General features: G+C 53.2%; 1 protein-coding gene across 3 annotated transcripts in view; it reads left to right on the forward strand.

The window, feature by feature from the left end:
- Positions 1–228: 228 nt before the first annotated feature.
- Srrm3 (serine/arginine repetitive matrix 3) overlaps positions 229–16,940 on the forward strand; it is a 55,475-nt gene continuing 38,763 nt past the window's right edge. The window contains exon 1 of one of the 3 annotated variants that reach the window (XM_087196290.1): positions 229–406. The gene's annotated coding sequence lies outside the window, so the exon portion shown is untranslated. The remainder of the gene's footprint in view (positions 407–16,940) is intronic. The other 2 variants (XM_021254439.2, XM_004840093.4) reach the window with 2 other exon arrangements.

Genomic DNA, 16,940 nt, shown 5'->3' on the forward strand with positions numbered 1-16,940 from the left:
AGTGATGTTCTCAGATCCAAATTAATAATCTCCCTGACCCAGGCTTCTCTCGGAGCTGGCACGCGCCATCCGCGAGGGATGAGACACAGGTTCCGTGGGGCAATGTCCTTCCTGGAAGCCTTGCCCCTTCTCTCCGCCACGGGCGAGCCTCCAGGGCTGCGGAGGGCGCTGTGGGCGCCAGGCGCTGTGCCGCTCTAGCCAGCGAGCGGCCCAGAAGGCCGCCTCGATGGTGGTGAGCTGTCCAGCATTTCAGCAATCGGCGGTGGCGCCCGCGGGGAGACGGAGGGCGCGGGGCCGCGGGGGCAGCGGAGCTGCCCGGCCGCGCTGAGCCAAGGAGGCGGCCCGGCCAAGGCGGGCCAGAGGGCCTGGCTCCAGCGCCCAGCAGAGCGCGGCGGTCAGCAAGGAGGTGAGAGCCCCTGGTGGGGCGAAGGAATTCCCAGAGGGGCTGGGGCTGGCTTGAACCTAGGGCCTGGGACCCTAGTCTGCAGGCCCAGGGCAAAGGGTGGGCTTTGGGAAACTGCTAAAGTGTCTGTCTGGGCGTGTGAGTCACCTGGGTGATAGAAATGAGGAACGTTGTTCTTTTCACTGAGAGGGATGGAGAAAGTGAAAACCCTGCAGGGTCATGGGCAAGACCTGGGCATACATTACCATGCCCCTGCCCATCAAGATGCCAGGGAGGCCCCCACAACTGCAGTCCAGTTGCCCTCCCCCAACTGAGGAGAAAGAGCTACCCCTAAGGAAGAGAGACCTAGATGCGGGTCCCTGTGGAGATGCTAGTCACTGGCAGGGGTGGAGGAAGCAGGCCCCCACCTGGATGCTGGGCCTCTGTCCAGCAGGGGGTGCCCTTAAGAGGACAGTCTGGCCCCTTTCCCAGCTACCCAAACGCCCCTGGGGAGGCAGGACCTGGCAATGAGAACTGGGCCTCCCACAGGCTGGCATTTACTCACACTGGGAAACCAATGGTGGACCCAGATGAGAAAATAGCCACTAGGAGTTTGGGAGGTGGGCTCTTGGCAGCCTTTCTGGATGCCCAGAGAGACTTTCTAGAGGTCAGAGTGGGCCCAGCCCCATGGCAAATTCCTGGTAGAGAGGAAGGCTGAGAAAAGAGACGAAGCCTCTGCCTTGCCGCCTCCTCCCCCTCCTTCCCAGGGCGCCTGACTGGACAGTGTTGAAGTCTCCTGCAGTTCCTGCTCCTGGCAGCAGGTCCATTGGGAGGAAAGAGCTCAGGGGAGCAAAAGAAAAGCACCAGGCCTGACCTGGTATCCAGTGTCTGTGTTCTGTCCCAGCCGTAACTTCTCACTTCCCCAGGCCCTCACTCACTCCCCTGCTCCTACCATCAGGGGCCTGGGCTGGGCTTTTGCCCTGTGTCAAGAGGAAAAGTTGGTACTTCGATGCACAGCAGGACAGGGGCCAGAGAGTTCCTCTATCCAGGAGGCATCTTAAAGTCATGGTCCCAGGTTGTGGCAGGTTCCCCCTCAGCCAGAAATAGGGGTATGAAATTGCTCCCACACAACACCAGCTTTTTGGTTCTTTAACTTTATATCCCATCCCACTTCCCTGTGAGGGTTGGAGGAGGAATTCTTGAAGAGTGACTAAAGAATGGATTGAGTTTTCAAAGGTGGGAGTCAGGAGTCATGGACTCTGAAGTCAGAGAGACATGAGGTCAAATCTAGGTTATGTGGCCTCAGGTGAGCCTGGTTCTGCTGTTCAAAAGACAGTGAGATAGGGCTGGGGATTTAGCTCAGTGGTTCCAACGCCTGCTTTGTAAGCGCAAGGTCCTGAGTTTGATCCCTGGTACCAAAAAAAAAAGACAGTGAGATAGTCGATGGGAAACTACTTTGAAGCTGTAAGGTTCTGGATGAGTGTTAGATAGAATATGAGTAAGAGTTGCTTAAGGAGAAGCTAGATAAGGTGGGAAGGGTTCAACAATGTTTGAAGCACATCTTTCTCTTCCCAGAGGAGGTGGACATTAGTGGAGGGCATCATACCAGGCTGTGTGTGGGGCACAATGCTACAGTTGACTCTGATAATCCTCACAAAAGCTCCCCAAGGAAGACATTATAGTCCCTTTTTCAGAGCTGAGAGACAAGGTCTTAGTGACTTTCCCAAGGTCATGGAGGCACTTGAGCTACCTTCCCAGGGGCAGAAATGTTATTGACAACCTGTCTCAACTTCTTTATATCAAGGCCCAGTTAAATGCCAGTTTCTTGATTCATGGTGCCAGCTGCACAGGTGGGGAGTCTGAGGCATATGGGTGAGGGTGTGCAGTGCAGTAAGGAGATGACTCTCCCAAGGTCACCAGGATATTTTGAGGTAGAATGTGCTTTAAACGGAAAGCTGGGCACTGCCACTGCCACCCACCCCTGCCATTGTCCCATCTCCAAAGGAAGTCTGGGCCAGGTCCATCTGTTCACTGCTGCACCTACATCCCACTGCCTCTGCCTGGCAGCCTCTTGCCAACCTTGGCAAGCTGGTGGTGCCTGTTCCTTTCTAAGTGGCCATCCCCTGAGTGCCCCATGGTCACAGTCAACTGCCAGCACTGCCGGGCTCAGACTCTCTTGCTCCCCTCTCCTCCTCTACCCTCATCTCACTGCTCTCGGGGACAAAGTTATAGCTCCTCCTACCCCAGAAGCCAGCCAGGGGTGCTGATGAGGAGGTTAGGGGAGCTCAGCATCTCTTCCTTAGCTCTTGCACACACTGGAGCCCCTGCCCATGGGCCTGAACCTTCACACACAAGCTCTCATCTCATCCTCACAGAACCAGGTGTAAAAGTGCTGCTGTCTCCCTTTCACATAGGAGCAAAGCAAAGCCTGGAAATGTGATGTGACTTTCCAAGGTCACAGAGCAAGGTCTTGGTGCAAGCCAAGCCCACTCAGTAGCTCAGGTGGTTTCTGCAACACCACACTGTCCCTGCTTCTCCAGGCTCTCCTGGGTGAGGGTCAGCCAGGGCACTGCAGGCCAGCAGGGGTCATGCAAAATGGCATGTGCTAGAGGAGCTGAAAGGCTCTGGGACAGAAGTCCAAGGACCTTCCTTCTGGGCCCAGCTGTGATCCTGGCTTCTTGTGTGATCTTGGACACGTCCCTTCTCATCTCTGGGTCGGTATCCCTGGCCATAAGATGATAGGATTTGAGTAGATAAACCCAAAGTCCCATTAGTACCAAGATTTTAAGGTCTCTCTGCTCTATAAATCCATACACCAGGAAGCCTGTGGTTCTATCAGCAGAGGTAGAAGTCACCTCCTGTGTTTCAAGGTTTATATTTCAGCTCAGATTTCAAATTCACCTGTCCCTCCAAATGACAAGTTTGGGGTCCTAACTCAAAGAGAAAAACCACCTGGATGGGTCCCAGGACTCTAACTGAACTAAGATTAGTGCCCCCAAGCCCCCAGTTGGAAGTGACCCTGAAGATGCCCTCCCCACACCTCCCAGAGTTGTCCACCAGAGCCCAGGAGGCCCCCAGGACCCCCATGCACAGCTGCAGAGGAGCAACAGGGGTGGAGTGGCTTGACACTGATTCATTGGGTTTGGGGGAGAAGGGATTTTTCAACTGGAAGGGGCAACTAGTGCAAGTCAGGTGGGGTGGGCCAGCAAGAACAGGAAAAATACAATCAACATTTGGTGAGTGCCTTCTATTTTCCTTCAACTCCCTGGGTCTGTGGAGAGCTGTGAAACAGCTCCTAATGAAGGAGGAAGGAACCCACAAGGGGGCCGCACTGAAGGGCAGGAGGCTCAGTGAGGAGAAGGTGGCACTTAGAGGAGAGCTGAGGTCAGTGAGTGAGGAGGAGACAGACGACGGGAAGGAGCTTGGGGACATGGGGTAGGGGACAGGAAAAGCTCATTACCACCAATGACAGAGCCCAGCCTGGCCCAGCCTGAATCGTCCTATGGCTTCCCACACGCTGACAGCTCTGGGCTTCCTTCTTCTTTGTTTTCTTCTGGGTTCTGAGCACAAGAGGGTGACACCTCTGACCCCAGAGGCCCAGTGCCTTGGCCCCGTGTCAGGGATCCAGGGGCAGGTGAGCAGGTCCAGTATGACTGCTGGCCTGGGAAGAAGACCTCCCTCAGTGTCCACAGAGATCGGCTCCAGGCCACCCCCAACCCCCAGAGATGCCCTGTAGCTAAAAGCCGCCGGCCCCTAGCCTGTCGGGTAGCCTGCCTGTCGGGCGGCCTGTCGGCAGCCAGTCAGGCTGCAACGCTGCTTCCTCGGCAGAAAGCCTGGCTTCAGCCTCCTGCCGCCCTCGTCCTGGCCTCCTGCCCACTGCAGCGGCAGCTGTGCCAGCTGAAGCAGGCGGGCAGTGCCCGGCTCCTTCAGCATCCTGGCATGGCCTGTGACGGCTACCCGGAGGCTGGGCGCAGTTCCCCGGATGCAGGCATCCTTAGCTGGGAGCTGTAGTGCTCAGCTTCTTCCTCACCATCATTTCCCAGAACCCTGCAGGGTGGAAGCAGGTATGAACAAGCTGGGTTGAATTCCTTTTATAATGGCATGTTTTCATTACACAAGAGTTGGAAATATAGAAAACAAGGAGAAAATAAAAAGCATCAAGAATTGCACCATCCAAAGATAAGCACTATGACTAGGGCAGTGTATCTCCTTTGCAGGCTTTCCCATGTGTTCATAGATCTATAGAGTTAAATAATGGGGCACGTGCTGTTGAGAGAGGTCTGAATCAGCTTTTGCCCCCTGTCGTGAACATTCTCTGAAGTCTTTAAAGATTCTTCAAAAAAGCACCTCCACGCCCCCAGGCTGGGGATCAAACCACTTACTGGCCATACAAAGGGGGGACCTGGACTGGGGATTTAGCTCAGTGGTTCTGGCTTCTGCCTCGAAAGCTCAAGGTCCAGAGTTCGATCTCCGGTACCCAAGAAAAAAAAAAAAAGCGGGGCCTGAGAAACTGTGAGAGCTCAGGAGAGAGCTCACACTGCCCCCCTACTTGGGTGAGCAGGGCTTTGGGGTCTGCTAGCTGTGAGCTCCCCTTGGAGAGGATGGCTGTGTGATCTGTGACAGGTCTGCCAGAGACAGCTGGGCTTGCCTACTTAGTACCCAGGGACTGAGGTGGGGGCTGGCCAAGCTGGTGGCGAGGGAGGTCACCCATCCCCTGGGGAGAACATGGATCCAACAAGACCTCAGAGAGAGGAGCTCAGGACTGGAATCTGGTGATTCCCAATCTCCTGGGCTCTGATCTCAGCTGGGTGCTATCTGTACCCTCAGGTCTGATTTCTCTCCTATACAGTGGGCATGATACTACCTGCCTCCAGGTGCATAATAAGTGGCTTGGGTAGTGGGTTTCAAAGCATCTGAGAGAGCCAGATGTGGTGGACCATGCCTGTAATCCCAGCACTAGGGAGGCTGAGGCAGGAGGATTGCCATGAGTTTGAGGTCAACTGGAACTACATAGTGAGTTCAAGGCCAGCCTGAACTACATAGTGAGACCTTGGCTAAAAAAGTAAAAAATCCTGTGCATTTCTGAGACAGTGGTCACCATTTGAGTACTGGAGATCATACAGTCAGTATTTAGTAAGTGCCTCCTATTTCCTGGGTACAGTGTGAGCCCTGATGGCACAGGTGGAGCCAACACTGACTCTGACCTTGAGGGACAACCAGAGCAGTTGGGGAAGGAAGGCAGTTGTGGGAAGGACCATGACAGCCCAGTGAGGTTCTGCTAGAACCAAGTTCTCCACAGAGATGTAGACAGCCAGAGGAGGCTTCTGAAAGAGTTGACATTTCACTTGGGCCATGAAGATTGACAGGGAAGATGCCAGAGTAATAACACTCCCGAGAACAGCCTGGGCAAGGGCACAAAGGTATAAAAAGTTCTGGCTGGGCAAAAGGGAGAATGAATTATCTAATGCAGCCAGAGAAGAAGACAGCCCAGGAAGAGGAAGCTGGGCCAGGCACTGAAGGGCACTGAAGAGGTGGGAGAAGCTGAAAATTTATTTGGAAAACAAGGAGAGGTGCAGAAGGCCTTGGAGCAGTGTCATAAGTGGCCCGGCGTGCACTTCAGGAAGCCCACATGCTGCGGCAGGTCAGGGAAAGGGTGCAGAAAATGACATCAAGGACAGAGAGGCCAGGGGAGGCTGCCATGTCCATCTGGGCAGGAGGGTGACTGCACAATTGAAGAGGGGCAGGTGTGGCCCCTGGGGGATTTGTCTGGGGACCCAGCTAGGCCTGTGAGTAGGGGCACAGGCAGGGTGGAGGTGGGCAGCCTGCTCCCCTCATGGCACAGCCCTTGGCATCAGACAGAGTCCCCAGGTTTTGGGAGTGGGCATCAGGACTGGCAGAGCTACCTACCCCATCAGGGGACCAGAAGGGTCTCTGGGGAGAAAGAAAAGCTATGACACTTGACAGGCCCTTCCTCTGGACAGTCCTGTCCGCTCCCCCTCATCTGGCCCTGTCTGACACAGGCTTCTTGGCACTTGTGAGCGACACCTCTCTCTTCTCTGCCTGGTGGTCCCTGCTGTTTGGACAGCAGAAAGCAGACATTCATTTGTTCATTCGTTCGTTCATTCAATCATTCATGAAACCTTAGTTCAGCATCTCTTGTAAACTTAAAGGCTCCACAGTCATTGTCACCCCCCAGCCCTATGCAGGACACTGGATGAAGGGAGGAGCAGGAGAGGTGGGTGGGAGCAGCCTTCATTGCCTGGAGGAGCAGGGCTCAGACACCAGCAGTGTCTCTGTGTAGAATCTGGGTGACACAGGAGATCCGAGGACACCCAGGGCTTCGGTTGACTTTGGAGATGGCTTCACAGATGGACCTGATCAGATGAGTGCAGGTTTGCCAGAGGGGAAGGGCATTTTTGGCAGAGGGGACAGCAGGAGCAGGGACACAGAGGAGGAAAGACCAGCAGGTGCGGGGGGAATGACGTGGCCAGAGAGTGGGGGAAGCTCTGCCTTTGTCCTGCAGGCAGCACAGGACCCAAGGGCTGCTCCCGGCCGGTGTGCACAGGCCAGAGCCGTCCAAAGGTCACCCTCAAAGGATGAGCGTGATTTGGACAAATGGAGAGAAGAGGGGGCCACAGTGCCTTTTCAGGAAGTGAGTCACATGGCTGGGGCTCCCGGAACCATTATAGCCATGATCTGCAGGGGCAGAGTGCCTGGCTCTGTGTTTCTAGAACAGTCCATAGAAGACAGATTCCTAGGACCCACTGCAAATGACTGACTGGGAACCTGAGCATGGGGCGTGGGGGTCTGAAGTTTTCAAAGCTCTCAGGTAATAGCACTTCCTGAGATGCTCTTCCTTCCTCCTCTACTTCCTTGAACTTCAGACTCTGCTCAGAGCCTTCTGTACGATGCCTTATGCCAAGCTCCCTCCTTCTGTGTGCTCCCTAGTGCCCAGGGCTGCCTCTGGCTCATCCTCTTTTACTCTGTGTTCTCTCTGGTTGAGTACTCTTCCATCTCATTTGGCATTTCCTACATGCCAGCGCCCTACTGCATGGGTTAACAAATCTGCTCCTCACCACATCCTATGAAGTAAGCAGGTCACAGCCAAGGGGAACTGAGGCACAAGAAGGTTCACATTGTCACCCACATTCCCCCATTCAGAAGTGGTACAACCACCACTGGGTGTGGTGGCAAATGCCTGTGATCCCAAAACTCTAGAAGGCTGAGACAGTAGGATCACAGGTTCAAACCCAAGCATAGGCAACTTATTGACCTAGCAAGACCCTGACTCAAAATAAAAAATAAACAGTGCTGGGACTGTAGCTCAGTGTGAAGGCTCTCAGTTCAATCCCCAGGACTCGGGGGAAGAAGTGGTAAAATTATGGTGGCTACATGGTTCCAAGGAGCCTTGGACTGGTTGCTCTTACAGGACAAGGACCAGTGTCATTTACTGCTACAGGTCCCCAGTACAAACTCAGGGCTGGTATAAAGGAGGTGCTCACTTTCCCTATCTGTGGGATGGGATGAAGAGTGACAGTTGCCTCCCTGATGGAGGTTATAAGCTCTGAGGTTCTAGGCCTGGGGAGGAGGGGACTATAGGAGCAGAGACAGGGACTCCCTTCCCGTACAGAAGGGTTTGTCTCCTCGGCTGTGCTGAGATTCTGTCTCCCACAGAAGATTCACCCTCTCCACCCTGGTTAGGAGCCAGGGAGGGCTTGTGGCTGGGCAGCCTCAGCACCCTGATGGAGATTCTGGGCTGATACAGAGCTGGGTGGCAGCTCAGAGAGGCCCCTGCTGTATGACTTGTCCTTGGTTCCATTGTGACCTTAAGAGGCTCACCAGTTCCCAGAGCAAGGGACCCTCCCTGGGCCCCCACCCACCATTCTCACCTCCCACCTACAATCCCCAAGGAGCCGTGGGTTATTGTCAACGATGTTGCTAATTAGCTGCTTAATTAACTATTTAGGCTAATCAGATTAATTGACATTAATTGGTTACCATTTGTCAAGGACCCTGAAAGCTGTGCCTCTCAGAGTTGTAGTATGGGACTGGCGCTGGGCAGAGGAGTGGAGGAGAAACTGTCGCCACTCCTAGAGCTGGGTGTGAGGAGGTGGCAGGAAGAGACAGGACTGAGGGTACCAAGGCCACTGCCCGGGGACTGGCACCTCTTGGCAGGTCTCAGGGCTGAGCCTTGGACTTCTCATCATTTCTTCTTCCTCCTCTTCATTGCATTTAAAAAAAAAAGTTTGACAGAGACTGGGGAAAGACCAAAAAACTTTCCTTCCTGCATCCTCAAGGGCTATAAAGACCTCTGAGAGAAACCTTAAAATCCTAAATAAGCTGTGATATAAGTAGGTCACCATATAACAACAGCTGGGATGCAGCACACATATTCAGTGATAAGAAAAAAATAAAAGATGAGCAGCATAGGGTAGATAAAATATGCAAAATATTAAACTGTGATAAAATGATCAGATTTGCATTATTTAGTCAATTACAGCCCCTCAAAGCCCCAGTACATTTTAATGCCTGTTTAAAAACACTGTTTACAGTTTTAAATTATACCACTTGAAACAACAACAAAAAAACTACTATGAAATGCATCCTACGTTTTAGGAGGAAAAAAACACCTAACCCACTCAAAAAAGGGAGTGTGAATTTGTCTCTAGTGCTATTCTCTCTAGAGCAAATGGCTCCCACATGAAGTCCCACACCAAACTGGGAGTCAGGAGTCTGCCCAGTGATCCCTCTGGGGGTCCTTTCCCCTCTCTGAGCCCGTTTCCTCAGTTGTGACTCCATGCATTGTCTTCCTGAGCGTGTGCTTACTTATGTGGAGCAAAGGAGGTGTAGATTTTGTGTATGCTGCAGATGCATACAAATGTGAGGGAAGAGAGGGGACTATTTTGGTGGACAGGTCAAACTCCCAAAATAAAGGAGTTGCTTCCTCAGCAAAAAAGAGAGGCTCCCAGCTTGGTGACAGAAGTCTCTAGCCTGGCCAAGGAAGATACAGAGAATGAATGTGGGGGCTCTCTCTTCCCCTTTACTGCCCGCTCCTGCAGCCCCTGGGGGAGGAAGGACCGGGAGAGACTAGAGGCTGTTGCCTAGCAACAAGAGGCCGCATCTGGATCGATGGGAAAGGCAGGCGATGCTCCAGCCCCCAGCTCAGCTCTCTCTGGCTCTCTTTGATCTCAGCTGGCCCAGCAGGAACCTGGGGGAGATGCCCAGGGCAGCCTGCCTGATTAGAGCTGCGTAAGAGAGGGAATTTTCCATAATGAGATTGTGTGGCCAGTGGTGGCACCTGCCCCTGGCGTCTCCCAGCACCCTCCTTAATGGGTGGAAGGGGCTAGCCTGTCTGTCCAGCATCCATCGTTCCTGTTGATAGCTCCTGCAACCGGGGCATGGGGAACACATCACTTCCCAACTTCGACTCTTCTCAGTTTCAGACTTTCAGAGACAGAGCCCAGCCCTACCTGGATGTCCCTGACGCTGTCCAGATGAGGGAAACTAAAAGGAAAGGGAGTCTGGTTGTGCAGCTTTTTCCCCATCTTGCCTTTCTCAGCTCAGTTTCCAGGTGTGACCAGAAGGTCTGTTCCCCAGGGGAGAAGAGGGGTGATGGAAGCTGAGGAGAGCACGTGAGCTCCTCTGATTCCACACAGGCCAGCTTGGGGGGATCTGCAGAGAGCATGGGGTCTCAACCCAAGGCCTCCTGGCTTGCACCCTCTGGAACCAAAGGTCACCACTGCCCAGCAGCCCAGTCCCAGTGACAGCTCAGCTGAAGCTGCTTTTGAGCCACCTCCACCCCACCCCCAAATCCCCGATCCAGCTCGGGCTGCCGGGAGCACACTGTTCCCCAGCAGGAAGGTGACAGCTTCCTTGAAGGCCATAAAGAGAAGCAAGATGGGCCGGTGGGGCAGGAGTTCCTTTGTTCTACTAGAGTGCAGGGGCCATCCGGTGTGTATCTGGAATTGGTGCTAGTCTATGTGGGCTGCCTGTATAGACCAAGTTGAACTCTTCTGCATTAGGCAGCTTGCCTGCTCTGGTCTGTACAATTGGAGTTCCTCTGTTAATGAGGCACGTCTGAGTTTCCAGTTTGGCTGGGTCTGTCCCACCTATAAGAAGCCTGTCCTCGGCTACACTGGCCTGCACCAGTCCCACCAGGGCTGTTTTGCCTGGTCTGTGGTCCCCTGTAGGGAGCACGCAGCTGAGGCCTCCTTGTCCCTGGGGTCTCCACCCAGACTTCCACTCTAGGGATCCCAAATGGAGCCAACAGGGACAAGTGCCCTTTAGCTGATAGACAGGAGCCTAGGGGCCAGGCGAGTCCTTCTTATCTGCTCAGAGACAGTGCTGGATCCTTACAGAGTAAATGACAATGTGGCCATGCAATGTCAACACACAGATTCTGGGTGTATTGAGAACAGTGACCAAGGATCTTTCACATCAAAGTCCCTGGAGACAGCAGTGGTAAAATACAAGTACTGAGCTCCCCGTCTGCACAAATGGAAGATGGATTTCACTGGACATTCATAGATGGCTGATCAGTGCCCAGCCCTGTGCTGGGTGCCAGGAACAAGAAGATAGACCAGCCCAGTTGTTCCCCTTAGAGATTCTCAGTTTGGCAAGGAACAAACATAATAGGACAAGGTAAGTGCTGAGAGTGGCCTCGAGAGGGGGACAGCAGAGACATCACCTGGGGATATCCATCCAGGAGGTCAGAGAAGGCTTCACAGAGGAGGTGACTGGTCTTGCAGGATGGAGAGGAATGGCATTCCAGGAGCGAAGGACAGCCTGGGCAGTGTGTTCCTGGGTGGAGCAGAATGCTGTATGCAAGACAGGAACTAGTAGCCTGGGGCTGGACAGGCTGCCCAGAACCCATGCACCAGCCAAGCTGCCTGGGTTTTTCCTTTGGTCAGCAGGCTCGTCTTCCCTGCCTTGCCTGCCCTGGGTACCCCATCTCAGTGCTGGGAACTTGGCCAGCCCAGCCAGCCCCATCCAACAGCACAGAGTCTGCAGTGGAGGAGACAGGCCAAAGCCTGCCCAGGTACAGCTGGACCCAGCCTGAGATTGGATAGAGAAGGAGGGCAGGTGAGGGACCACAGAGATGCCACCTGGGCACAGTGCTGGGTGCCTGCCAACACCTGCCTAGGCCATCCTGCCTGCCCCTCCTGGAACCAGCCCTGCTTCCCAGCCCAGCCAGCCCCAGCCTGGTGGCTCTGGCCAGATCCTTTCTCCAGCTCCAGCCAGGGCCAGGAAGCTCCAGCTGCTAAATAATTGAAAGAAAGGCTTTCAGCAGCTTTGCTCCCTCCCCTGGTGGCAGCGTCTTCTGGAGGCTTGGGTAACAAACAGCAGCCAGTGCCTCCTGAGAGAGACTCCAAGAGGCGGGAGGAAGCCCTGGGTAACTCTCTTGCTGCCAGCACCTCTCCACCGCTGCCTCCCGGCCTCTCTGCAGACTTCTTACCCATACTCCTCCCTACTGCTCTGTGTGTTGGCATCTGTGAAAAGTGACCTTATTTGCCTGTTAGCCTTTACAACTTTATGCTGTCTTTGTACCTGATCTGATTTATGCAGATCTAATTTGTACAGATTTTCTTTCTTTCTTTCTTTCTTTCTTTCTTTCTTTCTTTCTTTCTTTCTTTCTTTCTCTTCCTTTGCTTTTGTTTTTTGTTACCAGGGATCAAACTCAGGACCTTGCACTTGTGAGCAGGAGGCAGAACCACTGAGTCTCTCTCTCTCTCTCTCTCTCTCTCTCCCTTTCTTCTTTGTGATACTAAAGATTGAGTCCAGGACTTTCACACTCAGCCCTTTTTAAATTTTTCATAAAATAAAAAGACCCTTTTGAGTCAGGGTCTCCCTAAATCACTGAGTTGCCCAAGCTAGGCTTAAACTTGTGACCCTCCTGCCTCGGCCTCCCAGAGTGCTGGGATCACAGCCATGTACCACCATGCCAAGCTAGATCTCTGTTTCTTACTGCTCTAATCCATGTCTGTTGTGGTTTAGACTGGTTGTTAAGGCAGTTGGCATAATTTGTGGGTGACAGTGAAAACTAACACTTAATACTTGGAGTTTATTGTGCCTTGGGGACTGCATTGTAGAAATATTAATTCCTTCAATCTCACAACCACCCTGAGAGGTAGGTACTGATATTAAGCCCACTCTACAGAGGAGGAAACTCAGTACTGAGAAAGTGATTTGAACCCAGGTGGGTAGACCTGGCTTCGTTGCTATTTGATGGCCTGGTTAATGTGGACTTTGCTGTCCTTTACCTTTATCCTGAGGACACTACGATGCAAGATGCAAATCTGACCATGACCTCCCCAGTCCAGCGCCCTTCCCTGGCTCCTATTGCCAGCAGAGTACAGCCCTGGCTCCTCTGACCTGGTAGCCCAGCCCCCTGGCCTCAGCTGCCATGACCATGCACCCCCACACTCTGCCAGAACATCCTTCCCCCCTTAATTTGCCCTGCCAACTCCTACCTAGGCTTCAAGATCTCCTCCAGGAAGGCCTCTCAGCTATGCTCCTCTCCACACACCCAGCTCAGTGCCCCCATCTCACAGTTTTAATCATCAGTGCCTCCCTGCTTCCCCCACACTTCCCACCTGTCCTCCGGTGGGTGCAGGTGTGCTTTGGGGTGAATGAGTGACCCCTGAGCCCATGGGGCATCTTGGGGTGCTGTGGCCTTTACTCGCCCGGCTCTCGGGTGGGGGGCACAGTGGCTGACGTGGCCACTGCCCTTCTCCTGCTCACAGGACTCCCCATGGGGCAGCAGGGACTGGCAGGACCCTGTTCCCCAGAACAAGTCAGTGTCACAGGTACAGCCTGGCCTCAGTGCCAGGGACTACAGAGGGAGGGGACACCTAGATTCCTTGGCGACAGAGGAGATGAGTTTTCTTTCCCAGCTTGACAAAATATCTTGACAAAAAATCATTGTTGTTGCACTCATTTTTGCCAAGACTCAGACTTAGCTTCCCAGCTTAAGCACCGGCTTTGTGCATGCTTTTCAGTTCAGTCATTGCTGTTGACAGATACAAAGAATCTTCCCTCCAGGAAGCTCAGGAGGTGTCTCTGCTCACGCCTTCTCCCCGCACCAGGCTGTTTCTCTGGAAGGTCTCGCTCCCCGCCTTCCATATGGAGCATCCTCCTTTAGTCCCAGGTCCCTGGTCTCTGCCACGCTCTTGGCCATAGCCAGTACAGTCCCCTGCCTGGACACACCATTCCTCATCTAGAGAATATTCATCTCTCAAAGGCCGTTTCAAATTTGGCATGGTGGCACACGCCTGTGATCCCCGCACTCCGAGAGGCTGAGGTGGGAGGATTGAAAGTTCAAGCCCAGTCTGGGCAATTTAGTGATTTAGCAAGACCCTGTCTCAAAATAAGAGATTTTTTTTTTAAAATAAGAGCTGGGATAGGGCCGGGGATTTAGCTCAGTGGTTCCACCGCCTTCCTCAAAAGCGCAAGGTCCCAAATTCAATCCCCAGTACCAAAAAAAAAAAAAAAGAGCTGGGATTGTAGCTCAGTGCAAAGGCCCTAGATTCAATTTCTACCCCCGTGTCCATCAGAAGCTTATCACAGAAAGAAAGAAAGAAAGAAAGAAAGAAAGAAAGAAAGAAAGAAAGAAAGAAAGAAAGAAAGGTCCTACCAAACCACAAGGTAGGGAGTAAGGGAGTATCAGGCCAGACTGGTGGTGCACACCTATAATCCCAGCACTCATGAGGCTGAGGCAGGAGAATTATAATGAATTCAAGGTCAGCCTGGGCAACTTTGTGAGATCTTGTCACCAAAAAAAAAAAAATCATTTCCATTTTACAAGTAAGAAAACTGAGGCTCAGAACAATTTATTGACTTGCCCTGATCACCCAGGAATTCAAGCCAGAGCTGTCTGACTCCAAATCCAGTGCTCCTCCTCTAGCACCTGCCCTGTCCTGGGCATAGTAGGAGACAGCAGAAAGACTTAGCAGCCTGGTGATTAAGTCATGTGACCAGAGGCCAAAGAGCCTCCTTGAAGTCTTCTGAGGGTGGAAGGCCCTGAGTCCTAGAGGGGAAGTAGGGCTCCATAGGCAGCGGACTGGAAATGAGCCCCTAGGGGAAGGTCCCAGTGCCCCAGAGGAGGAGGCTTCTGAACCCTGGGACCAAAGGGGGCTCCCCCGGGTAGGTGGAGCCAGTGCTGTCCTTGGGGCTGGAAGCTAAGGTGCTGCCAGGGAGAAGCCAGGAGGGGGAAAGGAGATTGGCCAGGTGGTCTCAGCAAGTGCTTCCAAAAGATGCAGCCCTGCCCTGCTCTTTCTCTGCCCTTTCCTCCTCCCTCCACATGTCCTCTCCAAGCAACCCGCAGCCTTGCCCTCCCTGGAGTTTCTGCCTGCAGCTCTATGACGACAACCCCAAAGCAGGCCCAGGTCTCACACTCTTGCACCAGACCCATGGTCTGAGGCTTCCCAGCATCTCCAGGCCGTGTCCAAGGGCTCCTCAACCCCCCACATCCAAAACAGGGTGGTCACCAATGAAGCCAGTGGCAATGACTGGCAGTGCCATTATGAGACATCTGTGGTGCATCAGCTACCGCGATGGTGTTTCCCTGTGTCCCTTCTCTCACCACAACCTAAGAGGAGGGTGCAATTATTCCATTTTCCAGCCAAGGAAGTAGAGGCACAGAGATTTTAAGCTGCATCCCAAGGTCACTAGCTCACTGATTCCCAAAGAGCACAGCCCTGTCTTCTGCTCTCAAACCAGGGATCCCAGGATGGGGCCACATCGCCCTCGAACCCATCTGTGTCCGCTGCCCTCTCCCACCTGTTCCTCTCCCCTAGGCTGGGCAGGGCATTGCTGGCCTGAGCATCTTCCCTCGGAGCCCCGAGGTGAGTGATGGCCTCATTAGCTGAGAGGCCGTGGAGGCTGCCAGCAGCTAAGCTTCTGGAACAGCCTGGGCCGTGCCACGCAGATGGGCTGCTTCACCTCCAATTAATCACCAGCAGGGCTGGACTTGCTGGTACCAGTGTCCAGTTTGTGGCCCATCCCGTCTGTGGCCAGGCCTGCACAGGACACGGAGACTTAGGCCAAACTCGTGGGCCCCCTCATGAGGCTTAGAATCCAGGCCACTGGTCCCTTAACCACTTGCTTTAGATTAGAGCTCTGAGACTTCATCTGGGCTCACTCTGGGACCTGACCTCGCATTGGGGACAACCTCAGCTGTGCCCCAGCGGTGGCTGCTGGCTACCTCATCAGGAAGGAGGTGGGATGAAGGACTCATGGAGTGCAGAGGGAGTTAGTGTTACCCAGATTTTCAGAGTGGGGAAAGGTCTGTGGGGTCTTCGAATCCAGCAGGGAAACAGGTCCAGAGAGGGGACTCAGCTCACAGCCAATCAGTAGGAGAGGGAAAACTTCCCATCGCTGCCCCAAAGAGAGCCAGTGCTGATGTCCCCAAGGGTCAGAACCAGTTAGGGTTAGGCTTGGGGTCATGGCTCCAGGCTCCTTATCTGCCAGCTTGACCTCCACTGAAGCTGGAGTGCTCTAGGGGGCTGAGGCAAGAGGATCTCCAGTCTGGGCAACTTAGCAACTTTGTGAGACCCTGTCTCAAATTAAAGAAAGGGCTCGGGATGTAGATCAAGGTGAAGGCCCTGGGTTCAATCCCAAGTACCACGCGCGCGCACACACACACAAAAGGATGCCTCTCTTCCCTCACAACCTGTCAATCACGGGTCTGCCAAATTGGCCTATTTATTTCTGGAATCTCAGTTCAGGCCTCACCTGCTCTCATATCCTTGTCTTCTGCCCCCACCAACCAGGCTGGGCTACAGAGGCCTCTCAAGTTTTCTTCAACCACACTACACTGCTATTTCCAGAGGGCCAAGGTGGCATCTTGTTTGTCTCCAAATCCCCAGCCTTTAATAGGCTGGAGCCCAGAATAAATGCTGGGTGTTTGTTGAGTGACTGAGTGACATAGCGTCTATCTGAGTTACATAATGTCACTGAAAATCCCTCTTAATGAATCCAGCCTCTCATTATCCCGGGATGAACTGCTTGGTTTCAAAGAGTTTTGACTGTTATTAAGCTAAACAATCCTTTCTTGGACTGAGCTGAAGTCCACACCAGATAACATCCCCTCGAGAGTCCCAACTTTGTCTGCTAGAGCCAGCCAGGTCGGCTAGGGCTACGCTTCTCTCAGTGTGGTCGAAGGACCAGCAACACTGGTATGATTTGAGGACTTAGAAATGCAAATTGTCAGCCAGGCATGATGGTGCGGCACTCGTGAGGCTGAGGTGAGAGGAGTGCTGTGAGTTCGAGGCCAGCAGGGGCTGCACAGTGAGCACAAGGCCAGCCGGAACTACATCCGCAGCCTGCCTCAGGATCAACTGCAGAACCTTAAGAACCTCACTCCTAGAGATCTTGATTCAGGAGATCTAGGGTGCACCATAGATTGATTGACATATAAAATATAGGACACCCAATTAAATTTGAATTTCAGATAAACAATGAATAATTTTTAGAAGTATGCCCCAAATAGGATATTCATGAAATTCAAATTTAATTTAATTAGGCATTCTGTCTTGTTATTTGTCAAATCTGGCGACCC

The sequence above is a fragment of the Heterocephalus glaber genome, unplaced genomic scaffold, assembly GCF_053883595.1.
Source record: "Heterocephalus glaber isolate CG9 unplaced genomic scaffold, H.glaber_assembly_v1.0 deba00001610, whole genome shotgun sequence".
Lineage (NCBI taxonomy): Eukaryota > Metazoa > Chordata > Mammalia > Rodentia > Bathyergidae > Heterocephalus > Heterocephalus glaber.